This window comes from Palaemon carinicauda, chromosome 29 (assembly GCF_036898095.1).
Source record: "Palaemon carinicauda isolate YSFRI2023 chromosome 29, ASM3689809v2, whole genome shotgun sequence".
Lineage (NCBI taxonomy): Eukaryota > Metazoa > Arthropoda > Malacostraca > Decapoda > Palaemonidae > Palaemon > Palaemon carinicauda.
The window spans coordinates 57,999,576-58,012,781 of NC_090753.1; the positions used below are offsets into that span (position 1 = coordinate 57,999,576).

The window sequence follows — 13,206 nt, forward strand, 5'->3', positions numbered from 1 at the left end:
CCTCCACCTCCTCCTCCCTGTTCCTCATCTCTTGCGTCACTCACGAACATCCAGGTGAATTTGACATCTGTTGGGTACGCGTGCACCAAACAGGTGAGCGAGACCGTCTGGCCAATTTGAGCTCCAATGGTGCTCTCGTTCAGGGCACAGATGGGGACGTCTGTGAGAGGGGATAAAATACATAAATATAAAGAATAAATTTTAAAGATTAATCAAGTTTATTTACTCTTAAGTCTCCTGAGAAGTTATTGGATATCAACAACTTGTTTGATGAATGGATGTCAAATGTGACAGAGTGAGATTCAGCAAAGCAGAAAAATGTAAGTTGTTGAGACTGACAACGCCCTAGATAGTGGCCATATATAGATATGATCAGCGTTCAAGTCCCCCCTCCACCCTAGCTAGGACCAGGCAGGGCAAGGCAATGGCTGTAGATGATTCAGCAGGTAGACCTATAGGCCCCCCTAAAGCCCACATCTTTAGCTCACACGGGTGGTGAGGTTATAGACACTACTAATATATATATATATATATATATATATATATATATATATATATATATATATATATATATATTATATATATATATATATATATATATATATATATATATATATATATATATATATATATATATATATATATATATATATATATATATATATATATACACACGCACTATCATCATTCGTGATTATTTTTATTAATTTTCATAGCCGTGTTTATCGAAAATATTTTTGCTAAAAAAATCATTATAAATTAGTATTTCAGCCAAAATGTCATGCAAGAAGTCGAAATTATATATTTCTTTGAATTTAAGAATATTGTTGACCTCTATAGCTTCTCAAATATAGGTCACTTCGTTATTCTGCTTTTAAAAATAATACAATTTTTATAAATGAAATTTTTACTTCAATGACTGACCAAAGGAAATAAAAAGAAAAAAAAGGAATATATTGCCTTTGACGTTTATTCATTTTATATAACAAATTAGGATTTCAAATCTTTCAAGAAAGCTCTTTTGCCAATAAGCCGTTTCTGTTTTTTTAGCTTCAAGTTAAGCTGGCTTTGTGCCAGAAGGCTTCCTGGGTACTCAGCTTCCACCGTTAAAAATTTGCAGTAAAAATACCTTAAAAAGCCTGGAATAAATTTTGCCAGGCATTTACCATTTTATAAACGGACATAATGACGTAAAGGAGTGACATTACGGTCACCACCCTGTAAAGGATAATAACGAAATAGGTTACAAATTACTGTTGCCTGTATTTTACTGAAGTTACTTCACCATACCTCCACCCCCCCCCCCGGAAAAATACGCATCATGTCTCTATGGAAGACCAAGATTCATATATATTAATCCTAATCTGGACACTGGGGAAATTCCCCAGTGAAAGATATGAAGGACTTTGGGACACCTGATCAATGCTCCTTTACGTTTCTTCTGACGAATATCTACAGGTGAATCCTTAAAGTTAAAAGGGTTGTGGTGGTCGATGTGGTAAAGTTCCTGACTGGTGAACGCCAGACTGGGGTTCGAGTCCTGCTCAAACTTGTTAGTTCCTCTGGTCGCTGCAACCTCACCATCCTTGTGAGCTAAGGATTGGGGGGGGGGGTCTGGAGAAGACATCAGCACGTCCCTGATTGGTGAACTCCAGACTGGGGTTTGAGTCCCGTTCAAACTCATTAGTTCCTTTGGTCGCTGCAACTTCACCATCCTTGTGAGCTAGGGAAGGGGAGTTTGGAGGAGCCTATAGGTCTATCTGCTGAGTCATCAGTAGCCATTACCTGCCCCTCTCTGTTCCTAGCCTGGGTGGATAGAGGGAAGGGCTTGGTCGCTGATCATATGTATATATGGTCAGTCTTTAGGGCATTGTCCTGCTTGATAGGGCAGTGTCACTGTCCCTCGCCTCTGCCATCCATGAGAGTCCTTTAAACGTTAAACCTCCTACTGAAGAGGAAAGGAGTAAGGTTTAATGAATACCTGGAAAACACTTAACAAGTACTTACTAAACAACCTAGTTTTTTTCATTTTAGAAGAAGAAGAAGAAAAGAAAAGGAAAAGAAGAAGAAAAATAAAAAATAAAATGAAAAGCTAAATGAAAAAGTAGAACAACAACAACAACAACAACAAATAATTAGGAGACGAGGTTTTAGCGTTGAAGAAATGTCGAGGTGCACAAAGGCTTTTTTTTTCAAAGGCGGAAAAACATTAGTCCTAAAAAACGGGAAATGGGCAACAGAAATGGGGAAAAGGAACGAAAAATGCTAGAGAGAAATAAAGGAGAATAGGGTAGAAATTGGAAAGAATGAAAAGAAATAAGAAAATTGTAGAATAAAACAAAGGAAAACAGTGGAAAAAGGGAGAAAGAAAAAATGGAGAAAAATGGGAAAGAGTAGAAAATGTCAATCAGAAAGATTGTCAAAGAGGAAATGAAAAGAATAGATGGAGATGGAAAGGAAAACATGTGAAAAGAGATAAAGGGAAAAAGGAAAAATGTAAAGAAAAAAATTACTAGAAATGGGAAAACTAGTGTAGGATATACAGTTTTAAATGACTGTTCTAAATGAATTGGCAACGTTTAAAGGTTTAAAGGTCGCTCATGAATGGCAGAGGCAAGTGACAGTGACACTGCCCAATCAAGCAGGACAATGCCTTAGAGGCTGACCAATACATATGATCAGCGACCAAGCCTCTCTTCACCCAAGCTGGGACCAAGGAGGGCCATGCAATGGCTGCTGATGATTCAGCAGATAGACCTACAGTCTCCCCCAAACCCCCCATCCTCAGCTCACAAGGATGGTAAGGTTATAGCACGGTCCAGATATACCAGGTCAGCCAGACAGCGTACCGATTTTAAGCCTCTTCTGCGCACCTACGTCATCTGAAGTGGCTTAGTGTTGGCGAGACCCATTAAGAACGTAGATCTATCACACAGTCAATGTAAATAAAACAACATTTTACCTTTGGAAAATATTTTATTAAGTTACAACTTTCATTTTTTTTTTTTTTTCTTAGGGCCTCCCTGCATGGTTGTCCTTGACGTTTTCTATACTTTATCAAATTATTAACATATCGCATTCGAAAATATACCGACATCTTAACAAAAAAAAGCAATAACATCGTCAGGAACTTCCATGAGAGCTTCCCCGTGTACAGCATTAAAAATCTCCCGCATTATTAACAACTGAAAAAAACTGACTAGAAGGTGTATGTAATTCCCCCCGATTAACACATGCTATCCAAGTATCATTACTTAGCACTTCTTCAGTCTTATTTCCTAACTCAGGATATTTTACACAAAGTTTCTTTACAATATATCCACCAATGTATTTAAGAGCTTCTTCCTCAATTACTCCCCAATATCTTTCTTTATTTCTTGATTTGCTCTCAAAAGGTCTTCTTCCTCGTCTAAAGCATCTTTCTCTAAATCAAAATCTAAATTTCTGAGTATCTGCGTTGTTAGGCATATTTCTAACGCTGTCCCTTTTTTTCGTGATATATTCATTGTCTTTGGCTGATTCATGAGATTTTTCAACAGTGGTGATATTACACTTTTCACTTAATACTTTAATTTCCTTTCCTAGTAACATTTTTTTTTAGCCGAAATTTAAAGTTCACAGCATGAGGATGATCATAGTGCCCATCCATTTGCCTTATACACCCAAAGAAATGTTCAAGGCAATCTTTGATTTAGTGTTTGTGTAAGTAGGTAGTCAATTTCTAGGACTTTCAATACCTAGTAACCTAGACTTTATGTCATCTTTGTAATCGCCTGGTTTAAAATGAATCGAGCAAACAGTAGCATCCACAACGTTAATTCTGTCTGCACGGCAACATGCATGTATCCACTGGTCTATGTGTGGTTTTTCTTTTGGAAAGCGATGGTATTTTATGTTTGAGCTTTTAGTTTTATCATGTCTATTATAACAGCCAAATACTGCGCAGTTACTTGGCATTATTAGTGACGGAATGAATGAATGAATAAAATGATAATGGACACAGCGTCTCCTATTGTTTACGTTACCTCTATAGGTAGCTAACTAAGGCAACGGTCCTTTGTTTTGTTTACCCACGTGTGTGAGACAGGGAAGCGCGCTGGCTGACCTGGTATATATAGTCCTTGGGTTATAGCGACCCCAAAAAACTAATGAGTTTAAGCAGGACTAGAACATCAGTCTGGCGTTCACCAGTCAGGGACGTTACCACATCGTAATAATAATAATAATAATAATAATATCCCACTGATGAAAGTAAGTACAACTACTGTATTTAGCTACCTAGAATTTCTACAAAATTCGTCTTCAATTTTCAACTTAAATCTACCTTAAAATAGATAATCTGTAATATAGACAATAATCGTTGACACAAGTAATTATCAAATATTCAAATTCGAAAAAAAAAAAAATTCTAAGCAATATTTAAAATTAATTTTTCTTGAAAAAATTATTAAATCGGAAATGGAAACCGTTTTCTTTATAAAGAATTCTCCAATTACGTTAAAACTTTATAAAATTAGAAGCTTAATGTTCATACTTTCTTAATGTAGTTGTCATCAAGGTAAGTGAATAATTTATAATTTATCATCATCATCACCTCCTACGCCTATTGACGCAAAGGGCCTCGGTTAGATCTCGCCAGTCGTCTCTATCTTGAGCTTTTAATTCAGTACTTCTCCACTCATCGTCTACTTTTTATGAATAATAATTAGAATTTATACATAAGACAAATCCATAATGAACGTAATCTCGATCGAACATTATTATTATTATTATTATTATTATTATTATTATTATTATTATTATTATTATTATTATTATAAGCTAAGATTCAATCATCGTTGGAAAATCAGGATGCCATAAACCCAAGGGCTCCAACAGGGAAAATAGCACAGTGAGGAAAGGAAATGAGGAAATAAATAAACTATATGAGGAGTAATAAGCAAAGAATGTAAAATATCTTTATTATTATTACTACTACTACTACTACTACTACTACTACTACTACTACTACTACTACTACTACTACTACTACTAGGTAAGCTACAACTCTGGTTGGAAGAGCAATAAAAACGTTAAGATAGATCTGTTGTATATAAACAATAAAAAAAGATACTTATGTCAGCTTGTTCAACAAAAAAAAAAAAACATTTGCTCCGAGTTTGATCTTCTGAAGTGCCACTGATTCAACTGCCTGACTGTTAGAATTAACTGCATATCTATTACTGCGTACATGATGCTACAGTCTGGGAAGATCTGAATGCAAAAGATTATCAGAATTATAACAAATCTTATTCAATATGATCAGGAATAAAAAAATTAATAGACGGCCAGTTTTTGTCCTACAAATTAAGATGAAACTCAGCAACCAGAATCCAGACAGGAGAACAATACTTAAAAAAATGCAAAACTTAGTTCTTCAGAATAGATAGATCACCCAAAAATCTTCATCAAAGACTTCCTCAATAAGACAATTTCTTTGTGCACTTGAAGAAGAAACAGACCGAATGTGCTTCTCTAAAGTAAATATGCAATTAAGAGTCCCACCTAAAGTTTGAAATGAGTTGTAGATACTTGAAGAAACATTATCAATGTAAAAAATGGATGCTGACGAGCAGATGTCCTCGACCTACCTACAATCCTAGTTTGACTTTTGTTAGGGTTCGATTTCATGCCCCATAATTTGCATTTTGCACTAATTTTAGCTAGATCTCTATCAAAAAGAGTAGCATCATTTGCATATGCAACGAGCTTGTTTTCTAGGCCAAACCACATGTCATGTCTATATAGTATGAAAAGTAATGGGCCAAGAACACTACCCTGAGGAACACCAGATATCACATTCCTATACTCACTATGGCGTCCATCAACAACTCTGAGATCTATTGCTTAAGTTTGAAAACAAAGGCCTCATGATTAACACGGTCAAAGGCAACGCTAAAATCAAGGCTAATTATACGATGTTCCTGACCATAATGAAGAGATTTTGTACAGCATTGGAGGTAGCAAGAAGGGCATCACATGCTCCAAGGCCTTTACAAAAACCAAATTGCACACTAGGGAATGGATTATCACCATCAGCGTACCCTTTTAGACGTTTTGCCCACAGACGTTTAAAACTTTATATAACATGGGAGTTATGGAAATTGGGCCGTAATCAGCCAGGCTAGAACTGATTATAATCAATAACATACACTTGACTGTCCCCATTCTCAGAAAGAGCTCACTATCTCAGTCTAGGACTGATCTACGATTTACAATAAATCTATTAATACTTTGATAAATTGAAAACCAGATAATGGATGCAACAGTTGAACAGCATAAATATTTATAGGAATTATTTCGAATGATATCTTCAATGCGCAGTTAAGCGATGCAAGAGTTTTATTGCGATGTCAAATACTGCGAAAAAAGGATATTGATGACGCTTATGAATAAATGCAAAGATGCAACAATAATCTTCACAGTTGACAAATAATAATTTTACTATATATCTTGACGATTAATTTTCAATTTCATATTTTTGAGAAAGCATTCAATATCCTTCATAGACAATATTTAGATACAACATTAGTGTACTTAAAACAACAACAACAACAACAACAACAAATACAACCGTTTCTAGTTCAGTATAGGACAAAGGTCTCAGACATGTCCTTATTCATGTGCAAGGTTTGGCCATTTGCAACCGTGTTTAGTTCACTATAGGACAAAGGCCTCAGACATGTCCTTATTCATGTGTGGGGTTTGACCATTTGCAACCGTTTCTAGTTCACTATGGGACAAAGGCCGTACACGTGTCCTTATTCATGTCTGGGGTTTGCAACCGATTCTGATTCACTATAGGACAACCGATTCTAATTCACTATAAGACAAGGGTCTCAGACATGTCCTTATTCATGTGTGGAGTTTGGCCATTTACAACCGTTTGTAGTTCACTATAGGACAAAGGTCTCAGATTTGTCCTTATTCATGTGTGGTGTTTGGCCATTTGCAACCGTTTGTAGTTCACTGTAGGACAAAGGTCTCAGACATGTCCTTATTCATGTGTGGGGTTTGGCCATTTGCAACCGTTTGTAGTTCACTATAGGACAAAAGTGTCAGACATGTCCTTATTCATGTGTGGGGTTTGGCCATTTGCAACCGTTTGTAGTTCACTATAGGACAAAGGTCTCAGACATGTCCTTATTCATGTGTGGGGTTTGGCCATTTGCAACCGTTTGTAGTTCACTATAGGACAAAGGTCTCAGATATGTCCTTATTCATGTGTGGTGTTTGGTCATTTTCAACCGTTTGTAGTTCACTATAGGACAAAGGTCTCAGACATGTCCTTATTCATGTGTGGTGTTTGGCCATTTGCAACCGTTTGTAGTTCACTATAGGACAAAGGTCTCAAACATGTCCTTATTCATGTATGTGGTTTGACCATTTGCAACCGATTCTAGTTCACTAAATGACAAAGGTCTCAGACATGTCCTTATTTATGTGCGGTGTTTTGCCATTTGTAACCGTTTGTAGTTCACTATAGGACAAAGGTCTCAAACATGTCCTTATTCATGTGTGGGGTTTGACCATTTGCAACCGATTCTAGTTCACTAAATGACAAAGGGCACAGACATGTCCTTATTCATATATGGTGTTTGGCCATTTGCAATAGTTTCTAGTTCACCATAAAACAAAGGCTTAAGACATGTCCTTATTCATGTCTGGGGTTTGACCATTTGCAACCATTTATAGTTCGCTATTGGACAAAGACCTTAGACTTGTCCTTATTTATGTCTGGGGTTTGGCCATTTGCAACCGTTTCTATATCACTATAGGACAAAGGCCTCAGACATGTCCTTATTCATGTCTATGCTTTGGTTATTTGCAACCGTTTCTAGTTCACTATAGGACAAAGGCCTCAGACATGTCCTTATTCATGTCTGGGGTTTGGCCATTTGCAATCGTATGTAGTTCTCTATAAGATAAAGGTCTCAGACATGTTCTTAGTCATTCTGGGGTTTGGCAATTTGCAAAAACTTCTTGTTCATCATAGAATAAGGACTTAAGACATGTCCCTATTTATGTCTGGGGTTTGTCCATTTGCAACCGTTTCTAGTTTACTATAGGACAAAGGACTCAGACAAGTCCTTATTCATGTCTGGGGTTCGGCCATTTGCAACAGTTTCTAGTTCACTATAGGACAAAGGATTCAGACATGTCCTTATTCATGTCTGGAGTTGACCATTTGCAACCGTTTGTAGTTTACTATTGGATGAAGAGTCAGACATGTCCTTTTTCATATTTGGGGTTTGATCATTTACAACCGCTTCTAGTTCACTATAGGGCAAAGGCATCAGACATGTCCTTATTCATGTCTGGTGTTTTGCCATTTGCAACCGTTTCTAGTTCACCATAGGACAAAGATCTCAGATATGTCCTTATTCATGTCTGGGGTTTGGCCATTTGTAACCGTTTGTAGTTCACTACAGGACAAAGGCTTAAGACATGTCCTTATTCATGTCTGGGGTTTATTCATTTGCAACTGTTTCTAGTTCTCTATAAGACAAAGGCCTCAGACATGTCCTTATTCCTGTCTGGACTTTGACCAGTTGCAACCGTTTGGAGTTTACTATAGGACAAAGGCCTCAGACATGTCCTTATGTCTGGGGTTTGGCCATTTGCAAACGCTTCTAGTTCACCATAGGAGAAAGGTCTCAGACATGTCCTTATTCATGTCTGGGGTTTGGCCATTTGCAACCGTTTGTAATTCGTCATAGGACAAAGTTCTCACACATGTCATTATTCATGTCTTGGGTTTGGCCATTTGCAACCGTTTGTAGTTCACTATAGGAGAAAGGCCTCAGACATTTCCTTATTCATGTCTGGAGTTTGGGCATTTGTAACCGTTTCTATTTACAGTAGGACAAAGGTCTCAGACATGTTCTTATTCATGTCTTGGGTTTGGCCAATTGATACCGTTTCTAGTTAACTAAAGGACGAAGGCTTCAGACATGTCCTTCTTCATGTCTGGGATTTAGCCGTTTTCATCACCACTGTGGAATGATAATGCTGGGTGATTTTCGTCTGATCGCTCACAGCAAACCAACGTAGTAAGTGTTGCCCTGACTGATACAGTTTTGCTGATCCCTTTCACCACGTTACGTTATCCCCATTGTTAAGAGAGCATTTAATATATTCACAAATGACTAAAATGTGTCAATATCAAACACTAGCCTAAATTGTCCATTTCAATTGCAGTATTTTTAACCACTACCCAATTACGGCCTTATAATTAAAGCAATCTTTAACATCCACTTAACCAGCATAAACTCGCATCTAACGTGAACGGAGATATTCTTGCTGCTGGAATCTCCCTGGACGTTAGAGGCCTTGCAGTGGTAGTCTCCCGAATGGTCTCTAGTGACATGGTGGATGGCCAGGGTCGCTTCCTTCAGGATTGTGATCCCACTGCTGTTGGGATTCAGCGCAACGCCCTGTCGGGGGGGGGGGGGGGGGGTGATACAAAGGTGGGAGACGTTTAGAGGTGACATTCGCTGGTTTTATGGATGCATGTTGTTTGCTTACATGGAGTGGGTTTTGAGAGAGAGAGAGAGAGAGAGAGAGAGAGAGAGAGAGAGAGAGAGAGAGAGAGAGAGAGAGAGAGAGCGTGTATAGGAGCCAAAGAATAAGATTTGCGACTTTATATATATATATATATATATATATATATATATATATATATATATATATATATATATATATATATATATATAATTTGCACATTTAAACGTGTTTTTCATATTTCAAATAAGCCATATATTTCAATACATTAAAGTCTGGATTCTCTTAACGACCTCGGGATAAGAGCCCCAGGCGAAATCACTAAAAGACTATAGTATCTGACAGTGTGTGTTGCATCTGAAACTTTTCCTACAAAACTATTACAAGAAAAAGTATTTATTGAAATGCTTAAACCTAAATCCTATTTAACCAATGAAAATATTAAATCTTATACAAGTATACATAAATTAGATTACTTAAGGGAAAAAATCTCTTAAAAATAAATTCTAAAAACAGAATACTTTTATGATGAAATTTTCGAGCTGGAATTTCTAAGAACTCCAGATTTTAGAAGAAAAAAAAAAACTTTTTTCAAGAGATGTTAGAGTACAAAGAACTTCTCAAGAAGAGGGGGAGAATTTCTTAAAGATCAGATGACAATTAACTTAACGAACAATAAATGAATTGTGAATGAAAAGAGAAAGGGAATTTGGATAGAACATCCTGAAATCTCACATTTTGGAAGAATTCGATTTTGTAAGGTGGAGGGTTGGCGTCTACGATACACTCGAGGAAGAGGTCGCTGCCTTCTGTCAGCAGTTCTAAACGTTTTGGCCAGCCAAGGTTGACTCGTACGTGAGGGCGATCTGAAATTAGATGTATAGGAAATACACATACATATACACACACACGCATATATATCAGTCGTTACTAGCCCAATGCGGAACACAGGCCTTAGACATGTCCTTCCCTTAAGAATAACATAATGGTTTCCTCTAGATTGCAAAAGAAGCTGTGGGGAAGGAAGAAAAGACGATGGATTGGCGAACTAAGAAAGTTTGTCGGTGTTTTGGCATAGAAAGACGTTCTATATATATATATATATATATATATATATATATATATATATATATATATATATATATATATATATATATATATATATATATATATATATATATCTTCTCAGCCCAGTCCCATTTTTATATGCTATTGCCACTTCCATCTACTTCCGTGGTATGAATTTGCTTCATAGATTAGTCCTCTATATACTCTCCACCGGTTTCTTCTTCTTCTTCTTCTTCTTCTTCTTCTTCTTCTTCTTCTTCGTGACATACCTTCCAATATGGCGCACCTTCCTTTAGTATGTGTCCAATTTATGTCATCTTCCCTTCAAATTCTTTCTTTACTCTTAGTGTCGAGACATCCATTCCATTATTCTCATCTCTGTTATGTCCTTTTTTCTTTTCTTCCATCTTTGTCATACTCATTGTTTCTGTACAATAGAGCGTAGTAGCTGGTCTTACCCTCGCTGTGAGAAATTTTCCTTTTAGTCTTGAAAGGACTCCTGTCACAAAAAACTCCAGAGGATATTTTCCGGAGGGTATTTTCCAGTTTTTCCAGCTGCTCTATCCTGCTTTCATCCGATGGTTAACTTTCGTCTAACGTTATATTTGCTGTCCATCAATAATTAACATATATAGTATCTTATAGTGGCTTATTGGAAGCGTCCCTGTCTGGCGCTCTGTGGACAGGGGTTCGAGTACTACTCAAGCTATATAGTTTCTTGAAGTCTCTGCAACCTCACCATCCGTGTGGGCTAAGGATGGGGGGTTTGGGGGAGCCTATAGCTCTACCCTTTGAGGCATCAGCAGCCATTGTCTGGCTCTTCCTGGTCCTAGCTTGGATTGAGAGGGGGCTCGAGCTCTGATTATATGCATTGTCCCGCTTACTGGGGCAGTGTCACTGTCCCTTGCCTCTGCCATTCATGAGCGACCTTTAAACTATCCCTAACACCACAACATTACTCTGGAACCTCTGGCCTCTATTCTGTGAGATACAATTTTGGAAATATCGGAATGAAGAGCAAAAATATATTTGTTTTCAGCCAAATAACGGATGCAAATAACATGAAAGCTGATTCTCACGGGAATTACATATTTGTATTTTTTTAATTTTCACATGGAAAAATAGAATGCGTCGGTTTCTGTAAACCAAAAATGATTTTTTTTTTTTTTTTTATATAAATGAATGCTTGGTTTACCTCTGATTACCATGGGATGATCCTGTGTTATGTAGTGGGTCGGTCAGGGCTTTGTAAGGAGAGAGAGAGAGAGAGAGAGAGAGAGAGAGAGAGAGAGAGAGAGAGAGAGAGAGAGAGAGAGAGAGAGAGGTACGTATGTATATGAATATATATATATATATATATATATATATATATATATATATGTGTGTGTGCGTGTATACACATGTGTATATATATATATATATATAAATATATATATATATATATATATATATATATATATGTGTGTGTGTGTGTATGTACATATATGCATATACATATGTATGGAAATTTGTATGTATGTGCATATATACATATAATTGTGTATATGTATGTATGTTTTCATACACACATACACACATACATACATATATATATATATATATATATATATATATATATATATATAAATATATATATATATATATATATATATATATATATTTCTCCCTATGTAAACAGTATATATATCAATATATCAATATATATATATATATATATATATATATATATATATATATGTATGTATATATGTGTGTGTGTGTTTGTGTGTATACATAATTCCATCCTACTAAAATACAAAATAACATTCCGCTCAGTCGAATTTTCTCTCTTACCTTGCAAAGCTCTAACCAATAAGTGACTTAACCCATTTTGAAAAATATCTTCATAGTGGAATTTACCAAAAATATATGTTTTTACCAATTGAAAATTATATAAAAGAACCTTCTAATCTCTTGAGGTTCAGCATGCAAACTATTTGCATTTGTTATTTGAATGAAAAATATTTTGGTCATCATTCATATATTGCCAAAATTGTATTTTTTAGAATTAGTGAAGATGATTTGTTCTGATGTGCTATTATTTGCAGATTTGAAAATAAATCGTGCGAATTTCCACAAGCGTATTTAGTAATAAATTCCTTCAATTCAAATATTTGCAATACCGTAATTTTTAGATTATGTAGACGTACTTATTTAATGTTATTTTCATAATAGTAGCGTCTCTTTTCATTTAAAAAATTCTAGAATCATCAAGCTACAGTAATAGTTGTTTTAGATTATGTAGACGTAATTTTTTTATTCATTTTTTTTTTCATAACAGAACGACCTTATTACCTCCGTCAAGGAGGTTATAATATTGAGTCTATTTATTTATATATTTAATATCTTTTGTTGTCTGTGTGTCTGTGGACAGGATCAATTTTCACCACAGATAGAGATCAGGTCATGGACGACCCCATATCATTTTGGAGACGATCCGGTACCTGATCCGGAGTCTAGATCCGGATTCACTTTTTTCACAGTTTTGAAGACGTCAAAACAAATTGAATTTTCACCAAATTTTAACTATGGATAGATATTATGCATCGGAAGAAA

General features: G+C 36.0%; 1 pseudogene; it reads right to left on the minus strand.

Annotated features, from left to right (window-relative positions):
* Positions 1-11,421, minus strand: part of LOC137622600 (neural cell adhesion molecule 2-like) — a 15,876-nt pseudogene extending 4,455 nt beyond the window's left edge.
* Between the last annotated feature and the right edge of the window lie 1,785 nt (positions 11,422-13,206).